The sequence below is a fragment of the Onychomys torridus genome, chromosome 11 (genome assembly GCF_903995425.1).
Source record: "Onychomys torridus chromosome 11, mOncTor1.1, whole genome shotgun sequence".
In the NCBI taxonomy this organism is placed as follows: Eukaryota; Metazoa; Chordata; class Mammalia; order Rodentia; family Cricetidae; genus Onychomys; species Onychomys torridus.
The window spans coordinates 1,874,141-1,898,975 of NC_050453.1; the positions used below are offsets into that span (position 1 = coordinate 1,874,141).

General features: G+C 43.5%; 1 pseudogene; it reads left to right on the forward strand.

Moving 5' to 3' along the window:
• Positions 1 to 253: 253 nt before the first annotated feature.
• LOC118593245 lies at positions 254 to 807 on the forward strand (annotated as a pseudogene).
• The last annotated feature ends 24,028 nt before the right edge of the window (positions 808 to 24,835 follow it).

Sequence of the window (24,835 nt, forward strand, 5' to 3'; positions counted from 1 at the left end):
AGGCAGAGCCAGGCGGATCTCTGTGAGTTTGAGGCCAGCCTGGGCTACCAAGTGAGTTCCAAGAAAGGGGCAAAACTACACAGAGGGGTTGGGGATTTAGCTCAGTGGTAGAGCGCTTGCCTAGCAAGCACAAGGTCCTGGGTTCGATCCTCAGCTCCACATTAAAAAAAAAAAACTACTCAGAGAAACCCTGTCTCAAAAAAACAAAACAAAACAAAACAAAACAAAAAAAGATGCTATAAAGGTTGTGCCCATGGATGCTTACCAATGGGCTGACACACATGATACCAGTGGTGAAAACATGTGGTTCCTCTAGAAACATAAGTGAAAGTGGCTGGCCCTCTCAGATCTTCTCAGAATAAAAAGATTATTCCCCTGGAAGAAACAAATGAGTTCACCACACATATTCTGGAAGCAATCAACTCGCATGTGATGCTCGGCAGGAAGGACATTTAGCAGCAACCCAGAAGAAGGTGAACTCAGGGAACTTTGGTAGGAGCAGGGGGATAACTTCATGCCAGCAAATGGTCACACTATGGCCCCAAACCAAGTGCTGGATTTGATTAAGGCTTCTCAATACCAGAAGGACTGAACTTTAACGATCTTAGGAACCAGCTCCAGCACACACCTATAAACTCAAGCAAGCAAGCAATGGATTTTCTGAGCAATGAAGGACACCTTTATTCTACTGTGGATGATAATCACTTTAACTCCACAGGTGCAACCATAGCTCTTTGGATATCTGAGGTATTTCCAGCTGGACCTGTTTCCATCATCTGTTGTCTCCAGCTGTGCAGGTTTGGATAGTGACTTCTAAGAAGGAGGTTTCAAATAGAAGGTCTCAACTGTTATCCTCTTGAAACTTACTGCATTCTGTTTTGTTGTGTCAAGGATCAAAAGGAGGTAGTCAGTAGGCAAGGAGTAAACCAGGCTGCAATTTCATAACAGAAGTTCCAAATAAGATAGTTAGAACCCCAGGATGGACAGGATTGAAAAAGGGATGCTACTAAGAGAGTGAGGCAGGGATGCTTAATGCTTGGAAGCTTCTGTTCTTGAAAGGCATCCTGTTGGGATGATGAACAATACTAGGGCCTGTGGGCTGAGAGCCAGATAAGGACTACCCACTTTTGCTTCCCATGCCGGGTCTGTAGCTTTACTTTCCAAATTGCACTTTGCTTCCCTTCTTGTCTTGCCTGTGGCTGAAAGTGGGTTTATGTGAACATGGTTCTGAAGTGATAGCCTCATATGGCAGAATACAGAAGAAATGCTGCTACAATTTTTGGAAAATGAATGTGTCTGCATATTTAAGAAAACAGTTTTACTGGGGGAGGGGGCAATTGGAACCTCTTTACTTTCTCAAGGCAAGAAAAAAGAAGCAAGAGCCTCAATATGCTGTGGGCTGTAAAGTCCGGCTCAGTATTAGTCAGGATAGGTGATGCTTTGGTAATGTTCTTTATACATGAGGCAGTTTTAATATAAGCCCATTGACACTTGAAACGATTTCTAATTATTAAGGTGTTTCTCAACTCAAGGTCCAGTGCCTGGTGGGATAATCCTCAATTTAATTTCTTCTTTATAAGTAAGAAAGTGGCCTGTTTGTACGAGCTGAGTCAGGAACGTCATATGTAACACAGATGCAGTGACCTGGCGAAACTGCTACCAAAGTATAGCATCTACCCATGCTTCCTCAAAGACCCAAAAGACTAATTTCTCCTCATACATATCAGCTGACCTCACGAGGACACAGAAGGCTCTGGACCCACCATCTGGATAAGGCTGGTATAGAAAGGGGGAACATTCACCCTGGCTAGATGGATATCTTCTTCTTTGTCCCAACACATTTTCATGAACTGGACAGAACTGGAGGGTTTGTAACATTTATCCTGGATCCAAGAAACAGAACATAGTCTCTGACTCAACAGAAACCACTAGAAAATATTACTAACCTAAAAATACATTCATATTCAGAGACAGGCTTGCTTTACCATGTTTCAGCTGGTTAGTAAAATAAGAACCATCTTTACACAATCTCTACCACATGTGAGTCTAACATTCAGAAGACACATTTAAGGGGCATGTGAACAGTGAAGCTGAACGCCCAGACACCGCTCAACACAATGTGCACCTGGAGTCTGGACAGTTAGAGCAAGCTGAATAATAAGCCACACTGCTCCCTGCCTCCCAAACCCTCTAAAATTAAAGTACATTTCAAAACCAATTGCAAATCATCCTATACATATGAAGTATAGTCATCAGTGAGATCTTTGCTCTTAAATATTGATATAGCGCCTCTAGAAATATTGGAGGTAAGAAGCATTGTCCTGAATGTCAATCACAGTGCTCTGTATCCCCACCCCCTTGCATCCTAAAAGGGACAGAAGCAGTTTAGGCAATAAAGAGTAACAATGAATGATATCACAGGATTGCTGCAAAATGAGAATTGCTAGGATGGGGGGCAGGGGAGAAGCAGATGGGAAAGAAACACACCCAGAGAGAAAGATTTCTGTTTAAATAAGTTCATAATATGTTAAGGTGGAATGGGAACTGACAGCAGGAGTAGAGGATAGTTGTTCAAACGATATCCATATAAACACAGATGCAAAAGAAATTGGCCTTGGAGATGGGACAGCCGAGCCTGAGTGATGCTGCTATACCAATAAGAGCCATAAAAAGAGGAGAATATATGGAGTACATGATTGTTCCTATGAGCATGAAGATGCACACACCCAGAGAGGCTGATGGGGGATGGAGGAAGGAAAGCATGCCTTAGCTATTCCTTAGTTGGCTATTTCTGCTAGAGTTCGTAATTCTTCCAGATCTTGACAACTCACAATGTGTCTATCTACCTGGCTGTATGCTAAGCAAACTCATCTCAGAATAAAAATGTGCTGCACATGGGTCAGTCTTGGGAAATATAAAATATAGAGATATGGTCTGGGTGCATCTGCAGCCCAGCTCTCAGCTCTTGCTGACACTGGCACTAGTTACTGAAAGTCACATAGTGTGTAGGCAGACAGAGGGCATAGAGCTCTCCTCACACACTAACTGGCCAGCCATAACATTCTACTCCATAGAATCTCTCTCCTCAGCACTTGCCCAACTCTGTCACCCCAAGGGGAAAGAGGTATTTGTTGGCTGCATAGCCATATTTATAAGATAAATTGGTAGAAAGGGTAACTACTCCCATTGACACAGTTTATTATTCTACTACCCATCTGAAAATCTTTTGATTGAATCCATAGAGTAATCAAGGGTGATAACAGCTGTGTGAACTAAGACAATAGCCTGGAGGCATCTTGACATACATTATGTATGCCATGCCTTTGTTGACTTCTCAGAGCAGGCTACCAAGTATACTGATTGCCCCCAATTCACCAACAGGAAAAACAAGGCTCCTGGAGGTTTGATGTGAACCAGGTGTCATGGCTCCTAAGGAGTGCCTCCTGCACCTCTCTTGAAGTCGCCACCAGCTGTCCCCACTCCCTAGAGAGATATCCTATCTTATTCATGTTGTATTATTTGTGTCGGACTTTCTACAAAGTTCACCCTGGCCTCAGTCTCCCTTTCAGAGTTTCCTGAAATGTTACCAATAATTCAATAATGTTTTTAGCACCACTCTCCTCATGGAGGGCTTGTTTTGCAAGGGACCAGCATCCTCGGGGGAAAGCAGATCTGTATACTTTCCTCCATGGCAGTTAATCCCCAGAAATCCCCGAGGATGGGAAGAACATAGAACACATCAAGGAGGAAAAACAAGACGGCACCCACACCACTTTCACTTACCTCATCACCATTTTGCTGATAAGCCATTAAAGGCCTGGTGGAGCTGCAGAGCGTGGTGAAGATGGAGGATCCCTCCCAGGGGTGCCCAGCAGTTGTTCAATACACCAGTGCTCTAAAAAGACAGGTAGAAGCCGGGCGGTGGTGGCGCATACCTTTAATCCCAGCACTCGGGAGGCAGAGACAGGCAGATCTTTGTGAGTTCGAGGCCAGCTTGGTCTACAGAGTGAGATCCAGGAAAGGCACAAAACTACACAGAGAAACCCTGTCTCAAAATAAAAAAAAAAAGACAGGTAGACCATTGGGAACTTTGGCAAGACTCATAGTTCATGTCACTCCTGCTCTCCTGATCTGAAGGGCAGCACTTCCCTGTGAGAGGCCTCAATGTATGATCTACTTTCTGAGGGGTGTCAAGTCTTATCAATCTACTATATGATTGTCCTGGCAGTGTCCTCTGACAAAGACATGCAGGCTTGGATAGATAAAGGGGTTTCTTCTTCAAATCAAAACATTATATTCTTCTACCAGTTGCAACTAATAGGTTAGCGAACAATGGCTGGATTTTATACAAAATTACTTTTTCCTGACCTTTGGAAGCCATTAGGACACACAGCTTTCAGCTCCAAGCATATAAAGTTATGTTTTAAATGAAGTCAGAGAATTGGGATAAAAACAAATCATACAAACATATCACCACTAGACATCAGACTTCTGGGGACTGTGATCTACTCATTCACCCTCCCTTTATGGATCTCACAGGTAAGCTTAATCTCACATCCCAGAACCCTCAGGACTTGGTATGGTTCTGTGCCTCTGTGGTGCATGTTTGGTGTGATCCTCTTTGGACTGAGTGGCACATGACTCTGTGTGTTCCTGACTTGGTTCTGACATGATAATGGTATGGCTGAGCAGCACTGTGAGATGACATCTGGCTTATTGTTTTTTTGCTCCTTGTGACCACCCTTGTTCTATCTGTTGACAAGGCTCCTTCTCACTCCACAACAAAAGAACAACAATGGAATACTGTCAGCTTCTAAAACATAATGCAGGGATTTCTGGGCAGACCAGAAAATGTACAATAGGTGACTTCCCTGTGTGGAACCACCTCTGCCTTATGATCTCCCTAAACAGGAAGGAGATCAGAAAGAGTTAGAAGGAATCTGAAAGGTACATGTTTGGGTCTTTGTGCCATGTCTCCATTGCTTTGAGGCAATCTCACAGAGTCACTGGTTTCTGAAACCTGTGTCTCACTGGGCCCACAAGCAGGTGCAGACCTCATCATTTACTTCACAAAACTTTGCCTCTAGATATGTGAACAAGAAGGAGGCTGAACAGGTGTGTGGACACAGTGAAGACCCATGGCAGTCCCCAGTCTTTCTAGGCTCATAGAAAGCCTGTCTGAGAAGGGAGAACAGTGGGGAAGGACTGATAAGAACAGACATCTGAGAGTGGAAATGAGGCAAATGAAGGGTGATTTGTGAGTTGATGCAAAACCACAAGCTTCACAGAGTGAGGATGGCACCAAGGAAAATCATAATTAAATGAGGCCGAGCACCCTGTGGTGAAGCTATTTGAAAGGGACTCTATGCAGGACCAGACTTCCACAACATCTCTCAAAATGGCAGCCTAGAAGGACCAAAACAGGTCTCTCCAGAGCCATGTGGTGGGGATCTCATAGCCTGTCCCTCCTAAGAGTCATTTATACTATAACCAAGCTCCAACCTCATTTGCCTTAGTAGATACTACATTGTCTGAAAGTGGCTAGATTAAGTTTCTGTACCAAGTACGATGAGAATTCAGATGTAGAAAATTAAATCACCATTTAGGAAAATGAACTAACTTATTTTTGTTCACTGGAGCCTATATTGGTGAAAATTCATATCCAGCAAATAGGTTCTGCTCCACAGAGACACTTATATTACATAGTGTTAAGCAACCGCATAAATAAGGACTTCCCACAAAACACCACTCCTGCTCTGTGCCTGGAGGGATATGAGCGGCTTAGATAAACTCTCCACTCGGGCCAGGACTGCTGCAGGAGATAGCAGTTCCAGCCTGAGAGGAGCTAGCCACAAGCACCATCCCACTAGGATTCTTTCCACAATTAATTATGCAAATGGATTATTGATTATTAATTAGAGCATTTAGTGATGTTATTAAGAACTTGGAAGATAAATCTTTTTGACTTATGTTTAACTGGGAGATTGTACAAGCAGTAAAGGTACACGAGCAGTAGCTGCATAATTACATTTTGGAAATGGCAGAAACCTGTAAGGGATGTGGAGAGAGTTAATTGACATTTAACAAGATAACTACAGCAAATTAATTAGGAATTATCTGCTAAAATATGAATTAACTTCTAATAATATTTTAGCCAGCTAATCTAGGATGCCAGCATCTTCTTATTGTTGCTGAACTACCTAAATAAAATACTCTGCTAAGACGGTAGCCCTAATTTGTCTTCCAAATAATCAATCAAGCTTTATTAAGATTTATTGTGTAACTAGGACATATTAGAGGGCGAAAAGAAGCATGTCTTGCAGCTTCTTTCAACATGGGATTCATGGTACCATGAGTGGAGAGAGTGAGCCTGAGGAACTGGGGTGAGAATGTGTGTTAATCTCACTTAACAACCTCACTCATGAACTAGTAGCAGGGCTTGGTGGTGGAGCACTTGCCTAGCATGTGTGAGGCCCTGAGTTCTACCTCCAGTGCTAAAAAAGCCAACAAGCAAAAAAAAAAAAAAAAACCAAGAGAGAAGCCACAACTAGACTCACTTTAGCTCTGTAGTCTCTCTTTGTTCTTCTATAAAACCGGAGCAACACCCATCTTGTTCAGTGTTCCTGGTACTAAGGTTGCCCTTGTGTGGGCTGCCTAGGGATTATGCTACATCTCTCAGTGAGGCAACAGCAAATGGTGACCTTGAGAAGACAGATTAGTGAGTAGCATTTGCACAAATGAGGGAGTACTTCCCATGTGCTCAGTGAAGCCATGTAGCTAAACCTTAGCACTGAACTGCATAATGATCATCAGAGAGGCAAAGGCCCAATCAGCATGTAGCATGGGCTAAACCATGGGTCATGACTCTGCATGCCCCAATGCAACGGTTGTATGCACAGCAACCCAAAATTAATTTGAAGTCCAATGTGTAGTGAATCTGAGGAGTTTCTGGAGGTTTTTGCCTATCTTGCATCACACAGCCTCACTGCAGGCACAGTTCTGAGCATACCACATGCACTATTTACTCTGTGTGAGCCCACACCACATAGCACCAGCCAATGCTGTGTAAAGTTCCTTAGCTCAAACTTGGGACTCCTATAATTATGAATTGCAGAACATACAAAGGTTTCTCTCTTATGGAAACAGGATGGTTCAATTATAGACACCAAAGACATTAATATTTTTCTAACACCATTCCTCAGTACACAAGTATCAAATTAGTTTATCTCTGGATTATACTTCATTGGACTATTTGATTTGAAACTGTGACATGAGTTTTTATAAGAAACTGTGCTATTTGAATTGCTGACATGAGTTTTATAAATTTTTTAAAAATCAGTAATTAAACTTTGTCTTTGGATTAAAACAGAAATTTCAACCATTTCTGAAACAGCCCTAAACATACTTCTGACAGTTTTTAACTATGTATTTATGAAAATCAAAGTTCTCAACATTGAATATTACAAAATCACAGCCCCAGTCATCTCTGAAAACATCAAGGATGCGATATGCCTACAGTGTCAGATATTTGGAAAAGATTTAATACTTTATGTAAAAACAAAGAGCCTATCCATCTCATTAGTATGTGAATTTAATCTTTGATAATTGGTAAAATTATGTGTATACCAAAGAATTATTTTAATATAAATTTCATTAATTTTTAAAATCAGTCAATGTTTGATTTGTAAGCCTATTTCATACATCTGGAGAAGCATAGGAATTTCTTGGGTGAAAGGGGATACAAGTGCAAAAATTTGAATGCTCTGGTCTAGACCAGTCTACTAGACCAATCCAGATCACTTCCACAGGTTAGCCAGAACTCCTCATCCAGGGGCCCATATGGAGAGATGGCCAGTGATTTTTATAACACACAAGTGTGCGGTGGCAGTTTGAATGAGAATGTCCCCCATAGGGTCATGTGTTTGGACACTTGGTCATCAATAGGTGGTGTGGTTGGGGAGGTATAGGTGTGTGGTCTTGTTGGAGGAAGTATGTCACTGGAATTTAAAAGCAGGCTTTGAGAATTTAAAGACTTGTACTGCTTCCAGTGTTTGCAATTTAATATGTGAGCTCTCAGCATCTAGTTCCAGCTGCCATGCCAGCTGCCCTGTCACCTGTCACCATGCTTCCCCACCATGATGGACTCTTATCCCTCCGGAATTACAAGCCAAATCAACCTTTGCTTCTGTAAGTTCCCTGGGCACAGTATCTTATAACAGTAACAAAATAGGAAGACATGCATAACACTAGTTAGATAAAAAAAAAATAGGCTCATACAGCAGAAATATGACATATTTTACATGCGTTTTTGGGCAGTGACATATATAGAGACACACAGACACACACAGAACACAAGCACACATACGTACATACACACACATATATACATGCATATATACACACACATACATACATACATACATGCATACATACACATAGAGACATGGCATGCATACATACAAGCATTCAAGCATTTTTAAAATCTGGAGAGAGAGAGAGAGAGAGAGAGAGAGAGAGAGAGAGACATCTCCTTAACTATTTTCCCAGGCTATGTAGGCCAGGAAGGGATCAGATCAGACTTCTGAGCACCTCAGCCTTGTTTATAAAGTTTACTCCATCGTGCCACCTAAGTAATTCAAACTGCAAGAAGGAAATATGAGGAGATAGTTAATGGGTAAGTATTGGCTAGAGGAAGGCCAGCAAGGAAGGAGAGAGGTACCAGACACACTCACTGCCTCCTGCTTAATGCAGGAGCAAAGGATGGGAGGAAACCTGAAAAGCAGGACAGAGGGGTCACATGACTGTAGACAGACAGGCAGACAAAGGCATAACTCAGAAGGTAGGAAGTAGAGCTATAGCTGGGGTGCTGAGGAGAGTGAGAAGTATGTACATTGTGGGGTCAGTGGCCATAAGCAAAACTCCTCAGAGAATTTCAACAGAGCTATTTTACAGGGGGGGAAATGAGAAATGGAGACCGTGGAAGGTGGTGAAGGGCACTGGTCATGTGTTGGTACACACTTGCCCTGGAGACACTGGTGGAGAAAGGTGAGCCTTACACACCTGGAAGTGATGGGGAAGGGAGCTCAGCTTATGTCATCAGGACCTTAGAGCCACAGGAGCCACACCTCAGAAAGAAGCATGGGTATAGGCAGCAAGCAACTTTAAGGACTGAAATCAAGAGAATTCAACTCTAAAATTCAGAGTTCTGTGACCAGTGCCAAGAAAACATGCTGGTAAGAGTGTGGATAAAGAGGAGCCTTTGGACACTGCTGGATGAAATGTAAATTAGGGCAGCTGTTATTGAAAACAGTATTTCAGGTTCTCAAAACCTAAAAACAAATCGACCATGTGACCCAGCCATCTCACTCTTGGGTGCAAAAATGGAGGCAATAAAGTCAGCATACCAAAGAGACAGCTGAATGCTGCATATCTGTTCATTACGATGTGATTCATAACAGCTAAGCTGTGGAATTGACATCAATGCCTGTCACCAAATGACTGAATAGAGAAAATACAGTATATAAACATAGTGAGTATCATTTAGCCATAAAGAATAAACTCCTGTCTTATGCAGGAAAATGAATGGAACAGAAGACCATTATGTTAAACAAAGTAAGCCAGACACTGGAAGACAAAAATCACATGTCTTCTTCTAAAAAAAAAAAAAAAACAAACCTGAAAGAAGAAGAGTTACTAAGGACTAGGGAAGGGATTCAGGAAAGGAAAATGAGACAAAAGAGGGAAGAAAGGTGTATGGTATATGTACCTGTATGGGCATAAGGATATACCAGAGTGAATCACATTAATTTGTACAATTAATGTATATTGATACTTAGAATAAAACAGAAATAACACGTGGATTCAAAAACAGTCTTAATATTGAACTGTATACATGAATAAGATTCTGTTGCTTTCTGAGAGGTGTTGGTCAAAGCCAAGAGACCACAGAGGCCTCACAAACTCTCCATGGAGGAGGAAATAAGAAGGGTCAGAACTCGGGCAGGGAGAACACTGGCTGTTGCAACATTTGAGCCTGATGTTACAGTCTCCACCTTCAGATTGTACCAAGAGCAGGTACTTTCCTGAGAATGTCTGTGTCCATCAGACAGACCTTTTTCCTTCTTAAGGAAGATTCTTTAACATTAAGAAAGGTTACAAAAGCCAACCAGTAAGTCAGACACCAAGCCCCATCTGTCACCTCTTACAAAGCCTTTCCCTTGCACGTCTATATCCTACCTCTCTGCATTTGTGTTTGAGAAGGCCAAGAATTGTCACTCCAGAAATGACCACTGTCCCACTGGCTAGGCTCCCCTAGGACAGCCTCTCCTCTGCCCCTGTAGTTTGCTGGTCAAATGCCTGAGGCTTTGCATCAGAGGTTACCCAGGAATTCTACTCACAGCTGTCACCCAGCTCAGTGGCCACAACCTGCGACGGCGTTCGCTGCAAACCCAAGCCTTGCTAATTTACTCACCAGGCATTCTCATTCCCACATAACCCTTCCAGAAAGGAAAGAGATGGTGAATAAATAGATGGATAGATGGATGGAATATTGATTGATTGATTGATTGACAGATAGATGATAGATAGATAGATGGATGGATGGATGGATGGATGGATGGATGGATGGATGGATGGATGGATTTATGGATGGACGGATGGATAGATAGGTAGATAGATAGATCGACAGAGAGAGAGAGAGAGAGAGAGAGAGATCTATTACAGATAGGGAGAGAGTCATGCATTTTTTTCTCATCTAGACTTTTTCCATTTATGAAAAGGACAGAATAAGTTATTTTACTGACATTGCTGATAACAGATTGACAGGAAGCAACGGCTGCCTAAACAAAGACAACAGACACTTGACTGATTGCTAAACACTGTGCTGAGAAATGTGTCTGCATCATATGCAGCTCATAATTATCCTCATTGTGATTATTTATAATTATTCCCACTATAAATACTGGAACACTGAGATTTACAAAGAAGACAAACAGTAAAGATGGAGCAGAGCCAACACAAAAGTCTGATTCCAGCACCCCAGTTCGGCCACAGAGCCAGACACAAGGATACACAGCCGAGAGCTGCTTGATGTGGAGTCTCCTTGTCATTGTCTTCAACCTCTGATCTAGACAGGGCTTTTCCAAAGAAAGAACCTTGAGTCAGTCTCTCTCTCTCTCTCTCTCTCTCTCTCTCTCTCTCTCTCTCTCTCTCTCTCTTGCCATGTGTGTGAATATGTACATATGTACATGTCTATATGTAATCAATCAATCGGATGGTAAGACAGCATACAAACACAAACAGATCCACAGTAAGGAGGTGACTTGTATAACCATGGAGGCTGGTCAATCATAAGACCCACACAGCCAGCCCTCTGGAAAGCCTAGGAATGAATGGTCTCAGTTCCAGTGCTAACACCAGCAGGTTTGATGATCAGAAGTTCATGTTGAGTGTGAAGACAGTATCTCAGATCATAAGGGGTGACAAAGGGAGTTCCTCTTAAACACAGAAAGGGACTGTCTCTTAATGTTGTGTTCAAATCTTCAACTGATGGCTTGAGTCCCAAATGTCATATGTCAAACTCAGTCAAAAGTTAGTCTCATGCAGAAGCACCAGAACATTTTCCCCAATATGCAGGCCCCAGGCCTAGTCATGCTGGAGCTGCACAGAGTTCTCTAGAACTCTTCTCATGGATAAGAGCTGTGGATGTTTATACCCTCTCCTTCTTTGGGTCTTTATGGCTCTTCTGTCTTCTTGTTGCAGTGTTAGAGGCTAAATATAGCCTTGTGTATGCTAGGTAAGAACTCGACCACTGAGCCACATCCCCAGCCTGCTCACCTCCCCCTGAATTCCTTCTTGGAACAAAAGGTATATATGAGAAAACAGGCGAGAGATGGCCATCACAGACTATGTAATAGTTTTCAGAGCTGTGCCTGGGGGAGGCTGGACAGAAGCCTAGACTGACTATAGTCATAAATTCTACAACTCGAAGGCTCTATTTACCTTACTAAATTTGTTTTTTTTTCTTTCCATGTCCTTTTTCTTCATCTTGTGATGGAAAAAGCCTCAGAGCTCAGGAAGAGAAAAGCATCAGTTTTAACCATTTGGTTCCCCAAAACTAGAAGTGCAGTGACTTCAGGGTATGGTACAGTGCTGTATCTAAGAACTCAGGTTCCCTCATCAATATCAGTTCCATCAACTGTAGGCTTGTGCCCTTGGGAAGCCAGCTCCTGAACCTCTGTGAGGCTCATAGGATGATTGCAAACATGGGTAAAATAATAAACATGTGAACAGTGCTTAAGACAGTGTTCCCAGGCTTCCCATAGGTTGTCCTTGTGATGACAAAAGGTAGGCCCATTTTACCTGTAACAGTCACTGCCTGTCAGTGGCCAGACCAAGAGGGCCTTTGTCGCCACCCAGTGGCCACCATTCACATTACACAACCTGGGTCTACATACCCCAAAGCAATTAAGTGCTGGTGAACAGAGACCTTAGAAGAGACAGAGAAAAGAAACTACAACCTCCAGTCCTTGACTCCTAATTGGTGACAGTAGCTATTCTTCAAGCAAGCACCAATGGCAGCACAACTAGCAGAAGAAATTTTGTTATCAAATGGGAAATTTGTTATGCTTTTGTCTTAGATTGTCATTGTATATATTCATTGTATGTGGTACTGTGTTACACAAGGCCATTTTCATAGAAGTGTTATGTTGACATGAGCATACTTCCTCCATTTGTGATGTCTTAAGACGTTATTTTCCAGGTAAGTATGCATGCATGTGCAGATGGGTAGAGTTAAGCACATGTTCTGACCAAATGTAGAGCCAGCCAATGCAACTGGGGGGAACTTCAGTGCCTTTGAATGCCTGGAGCCACATAGGCATCCCAACCAAAACAGGTCAGAATGCCTTAGGCGCATTGTGTCCAAAGTTCTTTACACCCCAGCAGACAGCTGGCTTCAAACTTACCTGGCCTCCTTTCCTCCCTGGCTCCAAAACCCCACAGAGAAACCATTTAGAAGTGTCAGAAGGGGGAATGGTTTGGAAGTCTCCTTCTATTTCTCCAAATGTCAAAATGAAGTCCAAGAGAAAGCAATTAGCAGATGTCTGCCCGGCAGACAGTGTGGGAGTTCCAGCAGAAATGAGTGAGGCATCTCTTAGCATATCACAGGGTGGCCTCGTTTACTCGCCATTACCCAGCTAAAAATAGCCCTGCTGCTTCCTTAGCTCTCTATCTTCATTAGCATCTGTCCCAACAGGTTAGGTCTTCCCCCTTGAAAGCCTTCTTAAACAAGTAGAAAGGGAGGTAAACTAAATTCAGACCCTGCACCAGTGAAAATTTCCCCAGGGAAAACATCCCCTTGCTCCTTGAGGGTGAACTGCCACCAAACAGTCTCAAAGTTTAACCCCAGCCCGCACGCATCCCACTGACAGGAAAACAACCACACTCTCCCCTGGAGAGACAGAGAGTCTGTAAGTAAAAGATGGTGTGTGATTAGAAAGCGCAATCTTATTTGTGCCATTAAATGAGCAAATCACGAAGCATCTCAAATGATTAATTTCTCACTGGGGCTGTCAGTGAGCTGTCACCAGCTGACAGCTCTGTCACAGTGTCATTTATAATGTCCAAGTCTATTCCCCATCAATGCCATTAAACAATTATACTTGGTTTAGAAAAAGAAAGGGGGAGGATGGGGAGGACACACGTGCACAGCCATGTGAGGTGCTGGGGCGATTAGAAACTTTGCCACTGCTGGGTAGCAATCCCAGCCGACAGTTAAATCTTACTTGATTTGTTCATTTAGGCAAATTATCAATTATTTAGAAGTGTCAACCTGGGTAATTTCTTTCTCTCCACTGGCAGCAGTCACCACAGCCTGCCAGGATTGTTATCATGGGGACGGGGAGACTTTGATAATTAGCCTGCAGCTCTGCTATGGCTCGCAGGCTCGATCTGGTGTTCTCTTCATCAGCCCTGAGCATATGGGTGATACCACTAGCTCTGTGATCTCTTTTAATAAAGATTGCTCTTGTAATGAGCGAGTATTCTTTTTCTTCCTTCCTCTTCAAGATTTCAGTTTTCCCCGTTCTTCTACTTGAAACTTCCTTCTTACTACACTGGGCCACTTTGCTGGGCTCTCACTCATGCCAAAATGTCTCATTTTACAAAGTGAGACTGTTTTGTTGGACATGTTCACCAGAAATCAGTGCAAGTGATCTTTTCTGGTTAGTATGTGGCACAAGAGAAGAATATGGAGGAATGGCAGGAGCCAGGTAGTGTGGATGAGAATATGACCAGAGTTTGTGAGAGTGGAAAATATAGTTGGGACATTCAAACTGACATAGAGGAATTGCCTTCTGGAACAGGGTGCCTGTGGCAAGGTCTGGAAAGGGCCATTTTCTTTCAGGGCCCCACCAAAGCCAGTAAGGGCCTGAGCCATTTATCAGAAAGGATTCTCCTGTAGAAAGTGGTCTGATGGCTGTCCTTTAAGCAGGACCTCCTTGTGTGGATGTGACCCACTCCTGGCACATTCCAGAAACCGGTGTGTAGCTCTGTTTGGTTCATTTTTATGAATCTGACTTTTTGTTGGCATCTGGGGTAGACATCTGCTGTTTTTGCCAACCTGTACCTTTCCTAGTCTGAAAACAAGATTCCTGTTTTTCCAAGGAGAATCTGCCCTCGCTCATTCTCAGACTATGTTCTTTGAGTAGGGCTGACCCCACTCCCAGTTCCAAGACTGAGCATCTAGTTAAGCCCTGAGCAGGGAACATATCTTGTCCCCTGGAATGGCAGCAAATACAGAAAAGTGGATGTAATAGCACCTCACTCCAATCCTTTGCTGACATTGGAGTCAGAGATGGGGAATGTGTGACTGAGAATGAGGTCAGGGCAGACAGGTACCAGGAGTGATCTGCACACATTCTCTGGAGTATGTGATGGTTAACTTGGATTGACAAGTTGATGGATTGAGGGGCACTAGGAAATTCATAAAGCACATCTCGGGGTGTCTCTGTGAAGATGTTTCCATGGAGAATTAACTGAGAGAGAACATCTATCCGATGTGGGTGGCACTATCCTCCAGTCTGGAGGCATCAATAGAATAATGGAGAAAATGGAAGAAAAGAGAAAGCCAGCTAGTACCTCTCTGTGTTCCCTGTTCCTATCCCAGCCACCATGGTGTGTCTACTGTTCTCTGACACATCCTCCCTGCATATGACAGACTGAAACTATAAGGCAAAACAAATCTCCCTCCCTAAAGTTATTACACTTTGTGTGAGTTGTCACTGAGAAATTGGATCATTACTGTCACTGTCCCTGATGATGTGGTCTAGGTTCCTTTGGGATCGGCTTATAAGAGGAATTTGAAAAAGTCTGGAGATGTGCACTAGACAATACATACAAGGCTACAGGACAGGTCTAGTGAGAGGTCAGTTGAGAACCTGACGGGGATGCAAACACTCCTATCAGGTAGAATGAGAATAACACAGGACCTCAGCCTGGCAGCATCCACATATATTCTAGCAGGCAATTTATTTATATTTTTCTGTGTCTTGAGACTTTGTTGGAGGTGGACTTTAAAAATAAATGGGACAACTAGCCTGAGGGACCTCAGAAGTCAGACTGCCGCATGGTTGTTGCTAGCTGTGTTTAGTAAGGTTGATGGCAACAATTGTGAACAAAAACAGAATAAATGGGTCTGAACAACTTGTAGTTTGCCCAGAAAGGAAAAAAAAAATTAACTTGAGGCTAAGGAAATTACAGCTAAGAAAGATATTAGGAATGTTCAAAAAAGCTTGAATATCTTGGGGAAGACAGCTTGAGGGCATCTCAGGAATTGCCCAGACTCCATTCATCATAGGCTCAAGGATGCAAAGACTTTACTTGCAAATGAGAGCTCTGGGTACCTCTGGGGCACCTAAGAAGTGTTCCCCTTGATGAGCTACCTAGGTCCAAGGCACCTTGAATGCAGTTCAGTCTGAAAACAGCTCATAATACCATCCAGGAGGTACATGTTTGGCAGACACGAGGAATGAGAGAGTCATTGGGTCCTGGAAGTATCCACTCAAAGAAAGCTTTGGAGGCCTAGCAATGAATAGCAGGGTCAGAACCCCACAGACAGCCCCTGAGAGGGGAATGTGTGAAGTATGACACAGACATTGGACTTGTAATAGTGAATTCAGGAACTAAGTTAGGGACTGGACTGTCTGCCAGGGAAATCTGCAGGCAGTTTGCAGAGCTGGCTGAATAGAAAGAGGCCATATGGGCTATAACTGGCAAGGACTGTGGGGAGAGAGCTGCCCAACCCCATTGGAGCCCACGTGACAGCACCCAGTGCCCCACATGTATGACAGGGAACTAAATGATGTATGGTTAGTTCTGCTGGGTTTGAGTCTTGCTTGGATCCCCCAGACTTGATATTTTTTAGCTCACCTCTTTAGAATGGGAAGGTTGACTCTGTACTAACTTGTTTTCCTCTTACAGTGGCTTACACTTAAGAATCACCTTAAATCTCATTCTGTCCTGAGATGAAGAGGAACTTTTCCATGTCAATTGGAAATGGTATGATTTAAAGCAAGTGTCTGGGTATCAAGTTGACAAGGGGTGAAATTGTGATGGTTAATTTTGATCATCTGTGGATTGAGAAGCACCCAGGAGATTAAGAAAGCACAGCTTTTGGTGCATCTGGGAGAGTGTTTCCAATAGGATTAACTAAGGGGATGAGGCCCACCCTGAGCATTTGTGGCTTCATCCCATAGGCTGAAGGGAAAAGGGAAAGGCAGCTAGCAAGGGATTCATGCTCTGTCTTCTAGCCACAATGATGCTGAGATAGAAAGTGCCCTCCATCAAGGAAAAGGGCAGAAACAGACACCAAAGCCTCAACTCAGAGCCATTTAAACAAAATGTGGTCTGCTTTTCCCTTTCTCCTCACTTCCCTAAGCAATATGGCATTAATTAGTAGCCTGTTAGCTATCAAAACTAACACGTATTCCTTCCTCCCTGTCTCTCCTATACAATTTTACTTGTTTCAAGTCTAGGTGCCCCATAGAGCTAGGACACCTCTACCTCACTGTCACCAAAGTTAAACTAGATAGGAAAATAAAACTGTTAAGAATACCATAGCAAGAAAACTGGGCCCTTTAAAATGTTTCTTGTTAGAAAGTGTGTGTTTGCCACCATCCTCTCAGGAATTCTGTCAATGGCTACCGGGACCCATTTTTTATCAAAAAGCCAGGGAATAAACAGAGTAGGAGGACAGTGGAGGAAAAACAGCAGCTCCTGGGATAAGCTGGCTACCCATTCCTCAAGGCTATTATATGCACACGTACCACACTCCAAACCTAAAGACCCCCTACTCCCAGCTCTGGCTCATGCTCACGTGTATGAAAGCTGAACAGAAATAAACCTGCACAGCCCTCTGTCTGCTGGTCCTGCTAGCTGCCATTTGCTCCCTCTCCTCCATCTTACCCTTATCTAGTTAAACTTTGCTTTAATGTCCTGCCCTCTCCGGCCACTTTATTCCCATGGGCAACAAAGAGAAAGGTGATGTGTGCATTAACAATGTGAGCTTCTCGCTCCCCCATACCCTCACTGCCAGTATGCACCAGAGCCTGAGAGTATGAGCCAAAGAAACTACTCTTTCTTCAAGTCGTTTGGCCTCAGCATTTTGTGACAGTGACAGGAAGCACACATAGTGCTGGCATGATACGACACTATATGTTCCACCCACACTTAGTCAAATAGTTTTGCAGTGCATGCAACCTGGGGAGTTCTAACCTGGCCAGGTCTTCTCCACTTGGTGCCACAGCTGATTCCCTGTGTTTGCACTTGCTTGGTTGGCCTGCTGTCTCCTGATTCCTCTAGAGCAGGCTGGCTATGTTTTGTTTCTTTCTTGATTCTTCACTGTTTGGCAAGCTGGCTAACCCCCCTCCCCTCTGTCACATATGGGGCCATGAGGTGAAGAGTGGAGGATGAAAGAAAGTGTCAGGTTTTCTCACTAGCTGGCCACCTGGAAGCCATATCTCTGCATTCACCTCTGAAGACAGCTGAAACACACACAAAAACTGCCCAAGTGTCCATCAAACCTCATCAGTCACTAAATGAAGAAAGGAAGGAAATGAAGGGAAGAGGGAGGGGGAGAGGACAGGAGGCTTTGTCTCTTAGTCCTGTGGTCCCCCATAAATGCAAAATCATGATGTTACTTTCCCCTTTCTAGGGCCACAGATGCTTACAGATTTTTAATCATGTTTGTTGAGTGCAGTGTAAGAATCTGGCCTAATCTCCATCATAAGTATTTCTTACTTTCCCAAGTATGCTCCCCCATGATCACTATTCATGGACTATCAGGCTCCATCCCTCGGTGCTACTGTCCTTGTTGCTGTGAGAAAACAACTGACTGAAGTGACCTGTGGAAGGAGTCATTTTGGCTTACAAGTTCAGGGGATTCCAGCCCATCTTGACAGGAAGGTGCGGTGAGAGCAGCTCAGTATGTACTGCCAGGAGTATGAGGTGGCCGCTTGCTCACATGGAAGCAGACAGGAACTGGAAAGTGAGAAAAAGCCAGGTTATACCTTCAAAGACCCACCCCAGCAACCCACTATCCAAAGGTTCTACAATCTCCCAGTACAGCAGAACCAGCTGGGGACCAGATGTTCAGACACACGAGCCTGGGATCCTGGGGTGACATTGTGGACTTGAAGCATAACACACTACCTCTCTCCACTTCTCTAATTGTCTGGCTGTGCCTGCATCTTATCACCTGCTTCTCACTAATGTCCTTCCTATTCTGCTTCAGGCTTCAGAGAGAACCCAGCCCTGACAAGGTGGAATTTATAAAGCCACCAGCTGATATACAACATAGACAGGATTGCTAGTGTGCTGTGTGGGGCAGTGAAAAGAACCACCCAGAGCAGAGTTGGGTCATTCATCACATCAGTGCAGCAATCGAACAGGATCTATGTGCTGCCTAAAAGGAGCTGGATTGGATAAGGTTGGGTCCCTTAAGTGCCTACTTCGCCAAGAGCTCCCCTCTAGCCAGTGCTCAAGTGACAAGTTCCTGGCTCACCCAATCAGCTCTCCTTGCCATCTGGTAACTCAGGGGGTTCTCCTTAGAGCTCTTTACTTTGCAAAAGATGAATATACTTGTCTGAAAGAACAACAGAACAGAATAAACAAGTGTATAGTCCAGCTGCAGGTTCACAAAGAACTGGAAAATAAAGCAAATGAAAATGAGAAAAAGGAGGGAGATATGAGAGAGAGAGAGAGAGAGAGAGAGAGAGAGAGAGAGAGAGAGAGAGAGAGAGAGAACCCCCATGGCAGATCCTCCTGGCCCACCCAGCAGTGCTTGCCAGTTGCTGATACTTTGGTAGGGGCCCAGGTGTTTTTGCAACAGCAAAGAGATTCTGCAGTTGATGTTGGAACTAATGCCAGCAGGGAAATCTAAATTACATTTAAAAGGAATTTACCTTTTTATCTTTTAACCTAAGGCCTTTCCTAGCCATGCAGAAAAATCAATCTTGGCTAATCCACTGACCACAAAAATACAGGGGGAAAGAGCAGTCAGAGCACTGCATGAAACATCTCCCTTAAAGAGGAATCAGAGGGCAGAAGAGCCCTTGGCCCACCAGCAGGAACACAGGCTCAAAAGGCTGACTTTAGTGACTGGCCTTGTCCTGTGACTGGCTATCAGTCCACAAGCAAGTCACAGCGCTTTAGCCCAGGAATCTCAATCAAACAGCACTGAAAGGCTCTGCCAGGACTGTTCTCCATCTTTTTATTGACAGCCAGGAAAACTGATATCTATCATTGGTAGACTGTAGTCAACCACATGGCCAGCATGAAGACATTATCTGGAAAAGATAGTGTCAGTGTCTCCTGTGAGGCAATAAAGAGTATATGTTCCTGTTTTTCCTATTTAGAGCACAAAGCTCAAAATAAAACAAAAACACCTGAAATTCCCTGAGTGGTGCCAGAAGCTTCTTTGGGACCTTATCTGAGTTTATGCTAAAAAGATGACCTATGATGGACCATGATATGCACTTAGCCTCAAGGGAGGGGTTAGGGACAGGCAACATGCATGCCAAGATAGCTATGACCTCAACCCAGAACAAAATATAAACTTACTTACAACATCTGTGGGGAGCAGAGGAAGCCTTGAGTGAGAATGTGCTGTTGGCTTTGGCACAGCCATGTCAAGGACCAGTGCCTCAGACCTAAAGGGTATCGGCAGAGCCTTTCACCCAAGGTTAAAGTTCAGAGGGATGGCAAAGTCATCCTCTGGTCTGACTGCAAATGTTGATAATGTGTGCAAGTATAGGTGTTTACAAATGATCAACCAGATTGTGCAAAAACTAGCAACTGAAGCTTCTCCTTCCAGATGCTTACAGACTACAGACTCTTCCCCTCTGTGCTGTACATAATAATTGCTCAGACTGGGGTTAGGATTTCTTTGAAAATTGGTGCTACTCCATCAGAGTATCAGAGTGCCCACAGCCCACCTGACCTCAGCTTTTTTTGTGCATGGTATTGGTTCTTTCTTCACTCCCTTGCTGACCCTAGTCAGGATTCCAGGACCTAAGGGGCACATTTTGAATTTTTTTTTTTTTTTGCAATTTTTTTGGTAACTTAATTGCTTGGTTCTTAAGCATGAATATTGTAGATGGCAATGTCATACTGAGATGTCAAAAGGCTGGGGTCATTACTTCAGAGCAACTGAGAACATGATTTAGACTTGGAACTTAATGGGCCCATTCTTAGTGTCAGCCAGAATGAAGGGTGTCCAGTGGTGTAACCCCAATCACACCCACTCAGTAAGACCTCAAAGCAAGCCAGTGAACACCACCATGATGGGGGGGTGTGAGACGAAAGGGCAGAAAATGATGCCTCTTTTGCTCCACATATCTCTTGATCTGGCCTTCACCTCTTTATGGAATGACATAAATCATAAAAACAGTGCTTTCTAAATTCTTTGTTATTCTGACAAATAATGGAAATCTTGATTGTAATCAGTCATATAGGAAGGTGGGTAACTCCACATTTGCTAGCAGATGAAGAAAGAACATTCTGCTGTTTTTCATCCCCTCACTGGTCCTGTCTGCTGGTTACTCTAGGAAGTTAGTATGGAGCAAACTGAATTGTAGATGAGGTCATCAGAGAAGTGGTGTTGAGCACACGGCCCATGGAGCATCTCAAAGTAGAGGAGCCCTATAGAAGACAATGCAGAGTAAAGGTGGTATTCCTCAGCTCTGCAAATGGCTCTAAGCTTACATTTCCAGAGCACTAGAAAGTACATGGGCAAGCACTTGAGACAGTCAAAGGGCAGACTTCCTAGAATGTGGAAGGGGAGGCACCAAAGGATGGAGTTCGCATGGCCATTCTGCAGCTGGGCAGCTCTTCCAATAGCTCAAATGTTCCATTTCTTTGTAGATATCTCCTCAGAGTGTTTCTAGCACCCCTACCATACATGCAATTACAATTCTACCCCAATTTTAACACTTATAACCTCCTAGCATGAGGTGCTGTGGCCCCAGAAAGAGAAGGAAGACAGATTATATGGGGGGCTACCTGGAACAAACAATGAGGAGGATCTCAAGTGTTTCATGCCTATGCTGGCTTTAATAGTGATAGAATATAGAATAACTCAGGACTGTTAGGAATGAGTCATCACACACACCATCAGTTTTTTTGTATCTAAGAATCTGTCTAGCTGTCTCCTACAAGGAGATATAAGACAATATAATGGTACAAGATTATAACGTTCTGCGCATGGCTTCTTTTACTTAACACACATATGGTAAGGTATGTCAAAAGTCCCTTGCCTGCAAAGACTGTGCAGTATTCCACTGTAAGCATAGGCTGGCTTCCAGGCAGTTGTGACAACACTTGAATTGCTTCTATTTTGGGCTGTTGTGATTAAGGCTGCTATGAGTGGGACTAAGGTAGAAAACAGCTAGCTGAGACTCAGATAGACTCTTGGAAGTAGGATGATTGAATTGCATAGTAACTGTATAAATCTTTGCAAAATAACCACACACTTTCCCTGGAAGCTACACCATTTTTTTTTCTTTTGATTATGTATCATTGTGTGTCTGGATTGTGAGATTAATTTAGTTTTTGCACTTGTCTCTGTGCCTTATTGACTCCCCCTCTTGGAGGCCACTACCATTAGTACTCACTACTGCTCTCCCATAGCACCCCAAAACATCTCTATGTTCAAGCAATGCAACCTAGGCTGAGTCTGGCTTTTCTAATAGAAAGATTTTGGAGCAGCAGTCTGCTCTCTGTTCTGAGAAGGGGTTAAGGAAAAGCACAGCTCTCCTAAGCCCCGTATGTAATGAATAACAAATGTCCCTTTATGATGAACATTAGCAAAGCACCAGCATGCTATTATCCAAAATGCATGAAGTGCCTTTTTTTGTGGCCCTTAATACAGCATTCAAAGCACTGCCCAGTGCCCACTCCAGAAGATTAGATCCCTTTGAAAGGAAAGAGTCAACATGCACAGCACACCACAGTTCTGTCTGCACCTTTTCCATTTGGGGTCCTTTAAGGAAGAGAGCATTTACAAAATGGCTCTCAGGGCTTAATTGGTATTTCTTTCTTTTGCTGCCAGTATAATCCAGGAGAAGAGACTACAAAGCAATTTAAGACCATTAGCATTGTTCCTAATACCTCCATCCAAGGTTAGTGAGCACAACTGGAAAAGCCCAGAGTGCACCTAGGGAGATTAAGGGAGGTTTTGAAGCAGAACACATGATTCTAATGAACTTGGGCTCTGCCTCACAGAAGATGAATCCATCTAAATACATTAGGGCCAACAGAGCAGACAGCAGATGAAATGGAGAGATGCTGTTCTCAGAAAGTTTTGAAACACTGAAAATAGACTTGGGTGGGTCTGAAGCCCTAAGTCACTATAGGGTGCTACTTACAATTTCCATATCTCTAGCAAGAGAGCCATTCCCCCAACAGGGCACTGATAGTCCCCATATCCACACTGAATCTGACCTCAGGGTGTACCCCCACTGCCCTCCCATCCCTCAACCTACCCCCATCCCCTGTTAGGTACAGACCCTGCCTATTTTCCTCCTCAGACTGAGTGATGAATTAATCTGCCTGGAGATTGGAGGAGGGATTTGGCAAGGAAAAGGCTGCTTGGTAGATTAGTACCAGGTATTAATGATCCCATAGTATTTGTAAGGTCAGTGTCGTAACTACTTAAAGGACTATGAGATTACCAGGATCCCTTCACATACTTACTTCCAAAACAGTCAACACAATGTCACATTCACAAACCCCACCTGTGATTCTGGGGGTAAATCTGCTGTCATTGGTAGTTTCTGTGGTAAAGGACTGCAGTGCATTTCGACACCACATGTCGGAGCAAGTCCATGGTTCATAGGTAAAGCGTGAAATACTTTCTAAATGACCCTCACTTTAGACACTCACTGCAGATGTTGGAGTCCCCAAGCCTTCCTCACATTGGAACAGCTAACTATAACATCCAAGTTTCTATAATTTGCAAGGACAGATCGTAGAACACAGAAACGTGTGGTGTTGATCATCACAGTTGTACCAAGCCAAAGGACATGAACCACTAGACATAACCTAAGGGAGAGATATGCACATCCATACTGAGAGGCGCCTCCAATGCAGAGCTTCCTCTGTCCTCTCCCCAGGGAGAATGTGCATCATATGTGATGCATCATTGATGACATACACACTGCTACCAACCAGGAGGATAGCTGAGCTGCTGCATCCTAATGGGCATCATTACCCAGGATGTGACTGAAGAAACCACTGGCCACCTCCAACCTTTCACAGAGACTGATCTCATACTGACTCCAGATCCAGCCCTCTGCTCTCTTGCATGGCTTATCTTACTCCTAGCCCATCCCTTAATATAAACTACTTTGCGACATCAGAAACCACCTCCTAAAATACCTTCCAGGAGTACCATGAGTAGCAAAGATACTCCTGTTTCTCAGGAATAGTGAAGGTTTAGAGATGACTTCCCATGAATTGGGGACAAAGCCCAGATATCTCCTTATTTCCAGGGTCTAAGGTGGATAGAGTGAAGTAAGGAGCAGGGAATGGGATAGGATGGGGGACAATAAGGTCATACAAGAAGCAAACATCTCCAGTTCTAGTTTTCATTATATCATCTTAAGCAAATTATCTAATCACCTTGGGTCCAATGTCTCCTTCTCTTCACTGAAAGCAATGCTACTTATCAATATAATAAGTACATACTACACACCACCAGCCCCCATGCTGAGCATTCCACTTATTTCATTTTCTTCCTGATGGATTTGCATGTTTGATCACATCATTATTTCTATTTTGTAAAGAGCAGAGAGGTAACAGAGCATTGAGAGCTTAAGCAGCTTGCTCAAATGAGTGCCGGAGCTGGCACTCAAACACAACCTCGAGTCCAAAGTTCCCTTCGTAAGTTTCCATTCTTAACATTATACTGTTTGGCTTGCAGGCATGTTGGGGAAATAAATGAGACTGATATGAATCATTATAATCTGAATAGGAAGAACCTTGCAACTCAAGGTTATAAGATCACCATGATTATTATATCACTGCTTATTATCATTAACACTACTATTTTACCTCTATATGAACCTGTCTACTAATAGAAATTGCTTCTACTTACCATAGGATTCCTAGTAGAAGGAACACGTTCAGAGGGAGGGCATGTCTTTAAATTGTGTTAAGGAACATCACATGCACTTCCCCAGACACCATCACATATGCCTACTCTGTGCGACAAGGAAGAGACAGGAAATTCACAGTATATGATCCCTGACAGTAAGACAAGCCCACTGAGGGTAACACA